Source organism: Falco punctatus, assembly GCF_963210335.1.
Source record: "Falco punctatus genome assembly, chromosome: 2".
NCBI classification, from domain to species: domain Eukaryota; kingdom Metazoa; phylum Chordata; class Aves; order Falconiformes; family Falconidae; genus Falco; species Falco punctatus.
This window is the reverse complement of record NC_137581.1, coordinates 19,187,683-19,198,676: the sequence shown is the minus strand read 5'-3', so window position 1 is coordinate 19,198,676 and position 10,994 is coordinate 19,187,683. Positions and strand designations below refer to the sequence as shown.

The following is a 10,994-nucleotide window of genomic DNA, read 5'->3' as shown; positions in this document are numbered from 1 at the left end:
GCCACTTGAAGCAGCCTTCTCTAAGTTTGTGTTTGCTTCAGGTACTAACAGTGGAAGGTAGTAAGACCCTTTCATGGAAATCCACGTTCAGTGCAACTGTGAAATGTTCCCCAGGATTTTATTTACTGTTTGGTGCCTTTGCTAATATCTGCCTGCGATGTGTTTTGGCTTCTCTTGTCAGTGTCAAAGTTCTCTGGAGGATGCCCTGCAGAGGGGGAGTTGGGCAAGATGAAGTGTGATGGAGCTTAGCAGCCAGATTTAAAAACAAAAACATAACAGAAAGTGATTTTGGTGCCGTGAAAGCTTTGGGCTCGCTCTTGCTGCCGATCGTAGCTTTGTTCAAACTGTAGCTGCTCCCGCCCAGCTATAGCACCCCATCATTATAACGGCTGCTCGTTAGCTGGAAGGGGCAGGTTCACCCCACTGCTGGTCCCTGGCCTGAGCTGGCCCAGGAGGGGGTGGCAGGTCCCCACCGGTGGCTGCAGCAGGACCCAGCCCAGGGCCATTGCCTCATCCACTGCAGCAGCTGCTTTCTGTAAGCCTTGATGGCTGAAAATTGTCACTGTCTTCCACACGGGGTGGCAATCGTGCCTCTGGGATGACCACAGGAGGTTTCTCAGTCAGTCACCTTGGCGGGGGGGCTGGATTTTGCTCTGGTGAGGATGATGATGATGTGGAAATAGCAGCCTGGTATTTACCCATAGGTGAAGTATTGTTGCAGCAGAGTTGTATGATGAAAAACGCTGTCCTGCAGGGAAGGACAGTGTGAACTCAATCATGCCTGTGAATACCCAGCGTGAAAGAGCAGTGCCAGGTCTGTAAGGTGGAAAGCAACTTGGTCACCACTTGAAGTGGTTTTTTCCTTCCTTGTCCCTGTCACCTCCATGCTATTTTCATACTTGGTGGCTGGCCACTGGTTTTGCTGGTCCTTGCAGAAGTTCATCATGGGTCTTTCCGCTAATTTCACAAGTGCTCTTCACATTTGCGGCGGCAGCAGGGTCTGGGTGTGAAGCAGCCGGGCTGCAGGTGGCAGGTGGGCACGTGGTGGCTGGGGTGTGTGCAGCCCCAGCTGCAGGGGGCAAGAGCAGGAGCCTACACACAGTTTACATTTTTTTGCCCGGTTTCTGCAGTGGCATGACTCAAGTTCTGCTCCCGCTTTGTTTTCCATAGTGGATGTGCACTGGCAAGTTGGTGGATGACAGCCTGCGTGCCTCCCCGGCCCTGGCCGCTCCTGCGGTGGTGCTTGCCGGGAGGGGGTTGTCCCACTGCATTAAAGGTCAAAAGGAAAGGGGGGGGGGGGGGGGGTGAACAAGTTAACTTTCATGGAGTCTGATCCAGGTTTAGAATAGGGTAGCAGCCCGATTTCCTGGCAGCATGTGGCACGCTAACACTTCCCGTTTTTACCGTGCTGACGTTTTCCTTTCTCTGAAACAATTGTATAGATGCAGCCCATGCCAACCGTGAGCAGCTCTGCTGTGTCCCCTGTGCGTGGCGTTTCAGTGTTAATTAAATGACTTTGTAGCAGAAGGCACCAAGAGAAATTGATTTCCTCTTGTATACAAAAAATGGATAAACAAACACGACATCATCCCTCTCTGCAGTTCCTGGAGCATCTGGCTCTCAGCCGTGGTGGCCATGACGAGACCATGCAGAGGCTCAGCCCGTGGATGCTGGTGCAGGTCAGTGCTGAGAACCACCGTGGTCTGCACCCTCCCAAAAAAACATTTCACTGGGGCTTACCCCAGCAGGTCAGTGGTTGTAGGCACTCTGTGTGGCTCATGCCAGAGTCACCGACATCTGCTGGAGCAGCAAGAGGTGCTGCTGTGGTCCGTGAGGTGGCTCTAGCAGCGGGGCAGCTAAGAAAGCACACTGCCCCAGACGGGGAGTTTTCCTGCTGAAACAGCATTTCTAATTTCTGAAATTAGCAAAATACAGATTAAAATCAGTTTAAAATTAAAGTTAGGGCAGTGAAGCTGGGGAGGGGGCTGGAGCACAAGTCCTGTGAGGAGCAGCTGGGGGAGCTGGGGGTGTTCAGCCTGGAGAGGAGGAGGCTGAGGGGAGACCTTATCGCTCTCTGCAGTTACCTGAAAGGGGGGTGTAGGCAGGGGGGGTCGGTCTCTTCTCCCAAGTAACAAGTGACAGGACAAGAGGAAATGGTGTCAAGTTCTGCCAGGGGAGGTTTAGATTGGATGTTAGGAAAAATTTCTTCACAGAAAGGGTGGTGAAGCACTGGAACAGGCTGCCCAGCGAGGGGGTGGAATCACCATCCCTGGAGGTGTTTGAAAAACATGTAGATGCAGTGGTTAGGGACGTGGTTTAGTGATGGACCTGGCAGTGCTGGCAGATTAACGGTTGGTTCTGATTATCTCAAAGTTCTTTTCCAACCTAAATGATTCTGTAATTTTAAATCCAGGTTTGTGCGTGCCTGAATGCTTTGTATAGGTGGATGAAAACCAAATTCCTTCTCCCTGCCTCCCAAGCACCCCTGGCAAGACCCCAACGCAATTTTCCCCTTATCAGGCTGTTGGCCGAGGGGCGGAATATCCAGTCACCAAAGCTGCAGCTCCAGCTCCAGTTCCAGGGTGCAGTCGGGGATCTCTGTAAGATGAGTCCACCTGACATAAGGAACCTGCCTGGCGAACATCCATCACCAGCTCCTCATCCCCCATGCTCCTCTGGCTTATGCTTTGCCCAGCTCATGTAAATTAATAGTGGCTTTTAATTTCCATCGTACCTACCAGCTGCTCTTGGGAAGTTCAGCTGGGGGGGGAGGGGGGGAGTGGGGCAAGAAAAAAAAAAAACCACAACACCAACTCTTACTATGGAGGCCATTAAACAGAGGGATACCAGGAACATCTGCAGATCTACACACACAGGGTGCACACATGTATGTCCCAGCACGGCTGTTGGCTGCGGTGAGAGTGGGGCACCCCTGCTCCTCAACCCACCCCTCTGCAGGGCAGGACTCCCATGAGAACTGGTCTCCTGGGTCTCCTACAAGCTGGTTTTAGGCAAGTCCTCCTGAGCCTGGAGCCTCTTCCAAGCTCTCCTCGGAGGGGCAGGAATTTCACACCCCCAGGGATGGGCAGAGAAATACAGGGCAGCAACTCCTCCCTGGTGGTGGCTGAAGGACTCCAGGAGCCTGCCGTGTGGTTGGGAAGGCATGGTGAAACAGGCTGTGTGACAAACCCGCTCAGCAGAGGAAATTTCAATCATTTTCAACACTTCTGCTGCTCCTTCTGCCATGCTGGGTGTCTCAGGAGTGGGTGCTGGGGTTACCGAGCACAGGTCCTCTGTTGTTGCACTGAGAGCAGGATGATGGTGGCATTTAATGCATGTGCTCTTGACGTGCCCAGCTCCTTGCCAGCTTTTTCTCTACAGCCACAGCAAACCTTTGGAGTGAAGGGGACAGTTCGTGCACCGGAGCAGAAAATCTCTCATCCCTTTCTTCAGTGCAGAATGAGCTCAAAGATCCTGTGAGGCTGAAGGACGGTGCCCAGACCAGCCAAAGAGATGCTTTGTCCTGCTCAGAAATGGTCTAGCAAGGAGCCTCCCTGTGCGGTTGTACAGCAGCCTCTCTTGTAGCTCCTCTAGACAAGGTCATGCAGGTTGTCTAGTTCAGGTTTCAGCTCCAGGATGACTGACAGAAGTCCTTCACCTCTGAGGTAACAACGCATCAACCTGCATCAGGAGCTGCTGTGATGCCTGTCAAGCTCACATGGAAGCAGTTTCAAGAGACATTTGTAACCTGATAATGACTCAACTCGCCAAGCCTGTCTTGTATGATGCAGGCAAGCAGGTCCGCGTGGGACTAGAAGACTTGACCGAACTGGGGAAACTCACTTTCCTTGATCAGCCCAAAGGAGAACTCAGAGCTGTGCAGAGGCTTGGGCAGCGGTGCAACTGCCATCCGAAGAGACCAAACCAGACAACATAAGCACCATTGGTGTCTTGAGCAGAAAAAGCCTGGGTTTGGTTGGCATTCTTGAAGCAATGTCACAAAATGAAATCCAACCTGAGCTGGCAAACCACTGAAGAAACCAAGGTGTCCAGGGACATCCCAAATCACACTTGCCTCTTTGCAACTCCTCTGAATCATCCAGCATACCGGTTTCCTCAAAAAAATAAAGAATAAGCATGACTGTGGTAGCGGCTGTGAGGTCTCGCTAAACAAGGAGTTACAGCTGGGGGTACTGTTTAAACCAGTTCCTCAGTCAGGATCAGCTTCAGCGCTTCTACCGTGCTTCCCTCAGTGTTTAATGTGGCCAGTGACATGCTGTATGCACGGTATGGGACAGAGCGGGTGGATCTGCACTCTTGTGTGCTGCAGTGAGCTGCGTGCAGCATCACAACCACAAACATAAGCCAATGAGTTCAGTAATGAAGTAATTTTTAGGGCACTTGTGGCTGAAAGCTGGCTGCCAGTGGGGCTCTGGGGGTGCTTGGCCCCCTCAGGGGAGAGAAGAGCAGGATGGTCACCCGGCATCCCCCACCAGGTACCATCCTGCAGCTTAAGACCAAGAGCTGGAGCATCCTACGGTCGGGAGTCAAATAGGGAAGCAAGCAATGCAACCAGGGAAGCAGCAACTATTTTTTTTTTTTACAAGAACCAACTTCAGTGTACTAAACAACTAAATAACAGAGAAAAGTTATAACCTGTTAATTAGATCTTGTACTGACTGGGCTTACAACCCGTGCTCTGGATGTGCCCCAGGCCCCGTTACTCTTACTCTTTGCAGGGACAACAAGCTGATGCTCGTGGCAGGGCCTTGGGCATCTGCTCAACCCCACCTTCTGCTCCTCAGCTCTCTGGATTTACAGCTCTCAGCTTTGGAGCAGCATAGCATCAACATGTCTCCCACCTGCGGTTTGCTTCTGCATCTAAAATGCGTGAAATGTGTTTTTTCTCTGCCCTTGCCCTAAGCAACGCCTTCCAGAGAACAGCAATTTGCAAGAAAAGCAACCTGTCATCTTAACTCATCTGGGTGGAGGCTGCAGGTCAAGCAGAGCAGGACAAGGTCTTCAGCCAGCCCTACTCAGCCTGATAAATACAGCAGAAGTAATTTGCACCTCTCAGACCATGAAGTGAGTCCGTCCTTTATGTGTGCTTTGGGGGATGGAGCCTCTGCCCTCCAAAATTGCATTTTCTTGCCAGGTGAATTATATGATACTGTTTTGAAAAGTGTGCAAATAATGCTATTTAATTTCCTCATCTACTAAAAATAGAAGATTTCTGGATCTGTCATGTGGAAACACAATGTAAATGCTTTAGAGAGACTTTCAGCAGCTGCTAGAGAAACCAACAGCGCTGCACTGTGCAGAGCAGCAGCCAAAGAAATCTCGGCCCTGGTCATCGATCCATTTTTTCTTTCTGGAGACGTGCTCACCCACCCCGAGTCCTCCCCCTGTTTACATACATGCTCTTTGCTCAAGCTCCAAGCATTGATTTACTGAAAAGCAGTTGCCACAGTTCAAACAGCACTTCAGAAAAAATGATGTATTTCCACGCAGCAAGTGCGAAGGCTCAGCTGAGCTGATGGCAATGGGCGCACCTGGGCCAGCAATAGCACCACCTGACCTCCGACGAGGCACGAGGGGGCCGAGTCCAGCAGCAGATCAGAAAAACGCAATGCACGCAGAAAATGGTGTGTTACAGACCAGGCAGCCTCATGCCGGAGCTTGCAAAGGAGCCACCACCCGGCACCGAACAGCGTATCAGCAGCGGCACGGGCAGCACTGGTATTTCCTGGGATGGGAAGCACCTCCTGCCCCTCACATCACATGCACGCAGCCTCCCGTCACTCCTCCGCTCTGCTGCCCTGTGCGCGGCCGTGGCTCACGCACACCACGACGACTTTTGGGGTCAGCATCCCTGGAGGTACACTGCTGTAATATTTCCACCCAGCTGCTGGGGAGGGACCTTCCTGTTTCACTCCAGCACCTCTGTTCGCCCTGGAAGGAGGCACAGTCATAGGACATGCTCATGCGGGACACACTAAAACAGCACGTTCACAGCTGTGCGAAACATATGCATGAAGCAAATCACCAGTGGTCACAACTGATGAAGGGCAACGCTACGCTAGGTTGTTTTTTTCTTTAGGCCAACTGCTCATTCCATCTGCATTTGTATCGCTCCGCACTGCAGGGCTGGCAGGCGGCTCTTGCACCTGCACACGGGGCTACGGGGGGAAAGAAAAGGGGTCCCAGCAAGTCTGGCACGCTGGCCCTAGAAGGTGATGCAATTGTGCAAAAATACAATTCAACAGCTCCATGTATTCCAAACAGTCGTTTTGTCACAGTCTGTAGCAGCTTCTGCTATATCCTTGCACTCTATTTCTATTCTATTGCATAGGTTTCTATTCTATTCTGAATTCTGTTCTATTTACCCTACAATATTCTGAGCTAGGCCACTAATAATTGTGTGATGGAAGACGAACAGATGTGTAGCAGTACTTGAAAGGAGACCAGGTCCATTGGCACAAGGTCTAAATCCAAATTCTGCTACTACATGACTTATGTGGCTATTCAACCCCAGAGTTTTAGTTTTCTTAGTAAGCAAAATGAGGGGAAAGAGTCTATTAAATATGAATTACTACATTACAAAATCTGACAATCTATCATTGTTTATAGGTTTTAAACTCTGTTTAAATTTACTCAAAGTGAGCAGTTTTGTCATGCAGGTTGCAACACAGAGCTGTCTATAACTCACTGCTAACTGCTCTTGAGACTTTTTTCTTTTTCATGAAACAAAAGCAGCCCATCAATGAGGAAAATGAATCTTTATTTTTTTTTCTCTAAAAGCAGAATCCATGTACATGTTTTTTTGTATGGTTTAGAAGGTGGTTTTAAGATGTGAATAGTCACATCACAGAAATAATACAGAACAACCAGTGAAGGAATGAAGAGCCAGTTTGACAATTGCTTTATCAAGTAGCCCAAACATTATTAACTAATTGTTTTGGGGTTTTTTGCCAGAAAGGACTTCAGGACAGCATTAAAATCTCACCTACTCAACACAGGTACAGAGATAATGAGGGGAAAAAGAACTACAAAACACAATTATTGCTGCTGTATCTGCAATTCTGTTTCCTTGCAGGATGTTCTGTAATACTCCGGTAAAACATTTTTTAAATACCAGTTTCATTAAGAATGTCATTCAGATAAAAAAAAGTAACCAACCAGCCAACCTAATGTGGTAAATTAGACTTCATCTGAGACCAAAAGAAAAAAGCTACAAAAAGCGGAGAGGTTTTGTTTTACAAGGTGAAGAGTAGATTGGAACACCAAGGATGGATGTGCTTAAGCATCCAAGTAGATTTGGTTTGTAGGTGTTCCCAAGGACCACAAAATGCAATCCTGGCTGAAAGACCTGCCAGCACCAGTGAAATCTCACCTCCGTCTGGGAGCAAGTTATGCCAACCCTTTAAGACCTGAAAATGGAAGCTGGAAAATTATTTATAGCATACCCATGACCATGAGCAACATGCTGTATTTGATATAGTGCCTTTATAAACATCTACTCTGTACTCCATGTGTACTAGTGTATTACCTTGTAATGCACTGCAAGGAAAACCCAGCGCACGGTACGATGATTCACATGCAAACAGACATTTAATGTGTGATCAGGTGACTAGATCACCAGTTTCTGACAAAGCGTTAAGATATATGAAATGTATTCTAGAACATGTAAAGATGAAGTCTAAACATCTCATGTTACCTAGCAAAAGGTTAGCTGGAACAATCATTTAACACAGATGATTTTAGGATTAGTTACAGGGTTAGTCTAAACAATGTGCACATACATATTTAATTTGAACAAAATTCTTAAACTATGCTTCTCTAAAGTTTACAAAGTATATAAAATGCATGATTTCACATTTATAAAACCACAGCCCTTTTCTAAAAAACTAAACAAGGCTATAGACTTTTGTTTTGTTTTAAGTTTAAATGTACTGTTTTTTCTTTTCAGCAGTTTTAGTTCCTATGATAAATAAAAAATATAAATGGCACTCCACCAGGCCTTATAATGCATGGAATAAATTATCAAGAGTCACACTGTAAATCAAAATAAATAATTTCTAAATTATTTTTATTTAAAAAAATGGTCTCTTTTTAATTGCACAGTATTTTAAATTTTCAGTAGCAATGAAAAGTCAGTTGGGTATTTTTCTAAATGCTCCAGAGAGTATGAAAGCATTGTGTCTCATTTTTCAAGCTTTACACATCAAAAACACCTTGGTCAAACCATCAACTGATGAAACTGATAAATGTTTCAGTAGTCTCTTACTGCAGCAAGATGCTGTGCTCTCTCTCACCCTAGGCGTTCAGTCCTCTGGTGCTCACCTTGCCGGGGCGAGTGCCCCCAGCTTTCCATTCCAAGTGAGGTACTCTGGTTTACACTGATAGCTTTGATATTTTTGGAAAAGTGTTCACCGTTAGCTATGACTTTCACAGCAGAAGATCATCAACAGCTCAACAACAGTCCACATACTCCAAGGCTACAAAAGTCTCCTTCAAGGGCTTCCCCAGAGTGGCACGCCTTCTTTTTGGGGCATCACACGAACACATCAGGCTTTTGGCTCTCCCCAGAGCTATTCTGCAGTGGAGGACCCGGCTACAATTCAGACATACCAAAGAAAACAGGACACCTGAAAAGATACCTATCTTACCTCAGACTATTAACAGTAGTCTTAAACCCACTTGCCAAGTACCTGTGAGTGTGATACACGCACATGTACACGTTTTTTGTTTTTGTTTTTTTTTTTGGTTGTTTTTTTTTTGTTTTTTAAAAAGAGACAACGAAGTCATTAATACTGTCATAGCCCGGGAATATTTAGCTCCAAGTTAGGTATCCATGGGACATATTTTAGAACTCTAAATATTGGCAACACATTGTGTACAAAACATTTGTAGACAGATGCCTAATGTAAATGTGCATTCAAAATACTGTGTATCTATATACTATTACTGATGTAGCTATAATAGCTTGAGACTGTATCTAAAAATACGGAGTTTCTGCTAAGTATCAAACCAGCTCTCAAGTACCGAAGAAAAGGGAAAGTGTTGCCCTCTTCTTAGTGTTGGGACAGGCCTAAAAGGTACTTCATCCTTCACTGCAATTCTAGCACTCAGCTGGGGCAAAGACAGTATCACTGAACAACCTCTACTGTTTAAGTAACACGGGATGTTATTGTTCACTTATTTGCATCAATGCAATTACGTTGACAAATGTAGTATTTGACCAGTATCATTGTGTTCATGTTTATTACTGGTGCCCTCTCCAAAGCCTGTTAAATACATAGACTGATCTCTTCACCGTGTGGAGGAGCTCACAAACAACTCCTCATTCTCTCTATTATCACAGCAAAACCAAAGGAAATACCAACACCAATGTTTTGTCCACAGTAAATTTGCTTTACCCAACGTAACAGAGTCTAAGAGGAACTAGCATAACATTGCACAACATCAAAACCCACCAATTTACTTCTACTTTTAAAGAATTTTCAGTGCTTGAGTACAAAGCACAGAACCTATTACAAGAATTCTCTAGCAATCACCACACTTTCAGGGATTCAATACTGCATTAAACGTATGTGGAGGCAATCAGTGCCATGATAACCCAGGCCTGGCCACTGCAGCACACAGCCCCACACGTCTCCTCACACCGTTTTAACAACGTGGCTAAGCCTGCTGATCCAACACTCTAGGCCAGACAGCTTCATGTACGTGGTAGGAAGCATTCTGATGCTCATGCGATAGGGAAAAAGACAAAATGCCTCGATTACATACACGTTTCTGTTCATGCTTAAAGGAATTCAACTTGCGGCAGAAGTAAATTCCTACATAAAAAATAAACGTAGAAACCCATTAAAAAACACAAATATAATACTTGCATTATTAAAACAGATGCATCTACACTATGGTGTAGTACTTGAGTGTAATTCAATTTAAAAAAATCTTAGTGTACAACTAAGATGAGACCCATTTCCCAGTCCAAACCTCAGCATCAGCGCTGCATCGACCTCTACATTAAAACACGCTCTACAGATCACGACCATCCAAATCCAGGGAAAAACTGTTGCGACAGGTGAAGAGGTCCTCTCCCTAAACAGGTAAAGCAGGACAGATGGCATAGAGCCCCTCTGGTACCGCCGCTGGGACAGGCAATGGCAGATCCCGCAGCACATCAGCAGTGGAAGCTGCACGAACACTACGTCCTGAATTGGTTTGCTGAACATGGTTCAGATTATTGGATATGTCTATAAGCACAATGCTCTTTAGAAGCATTTACTGTATACCCAAACCCTACTCGCTGCAACACACAGTGTCACACAAGTAGTGAAAACGTCTTCGTATTCAAAGGTGCTTGGACATCATTTTCAGGCAGCATTTTACCTTTATTTTAGTGAGTTCCCACTACAAAGATTTTAGAGGGAGGAAGAAGATGCCAATAGTTTCTTTTTTCTTTTTAATATGTGAAATTGAGACAGACACCTATCTACTTTTACTTGCCTAAGTCTACTCTATATCTGAAATCTCTAATTTTTAAATAAGGGATAAAATGTTGCCCAAAAGACTAGTTATAGTTATACATTTGTGTTTCTACTACATCTACAAATCAAAATAGTTCTCAGTTAAAAAGATACAATTTGTATCAACAGTAAAAGGTACTTTCTGGTTCTTCAGGGCCTTACTTTAAATTCCAGCAAGTGTACCAAAATTATCAGCAGTAATAGTGTAAACTTGTGGTATTTTTTTTTTTTTTAATGCTGAACATCATTACAATGGATGGAAACCTAAAACTGTCGGCAAGTATATCTGACATCAATTGCAAAATCTATTTCTATTATATGTATATATATATATAAAAGCTTACGAGGTGCTAGTAAAACCCATGACTTAAAACCAGAAATATCCCTTACTAATACTAAAACAGACTTGGTTTGTCTGTTTCTAAAACTACACTATTTGTGGCAAGAATCAGGCCTAAATGA

At 45.6% G+C, this 10,994-nt stretch overlaps 1 long non-coding RNA gene across 1 annotated transcript; it reads left to right on the top strand.

Annotated features, from left to right (window-relative positions):
• Nucleotides 1-8,780, top strand: LOC308059612. Its single transcript, XR_013926330.1, has 2 exons — nucleotides 1-814; nucleotides 1,602-8,780. It is a non-coding gene; the product is annotated as an uncharacterized lncRNA (long non-coding RNA).
• Nucleotides 8,781-10,994: the final 2,214 nt, after the last annotated feature.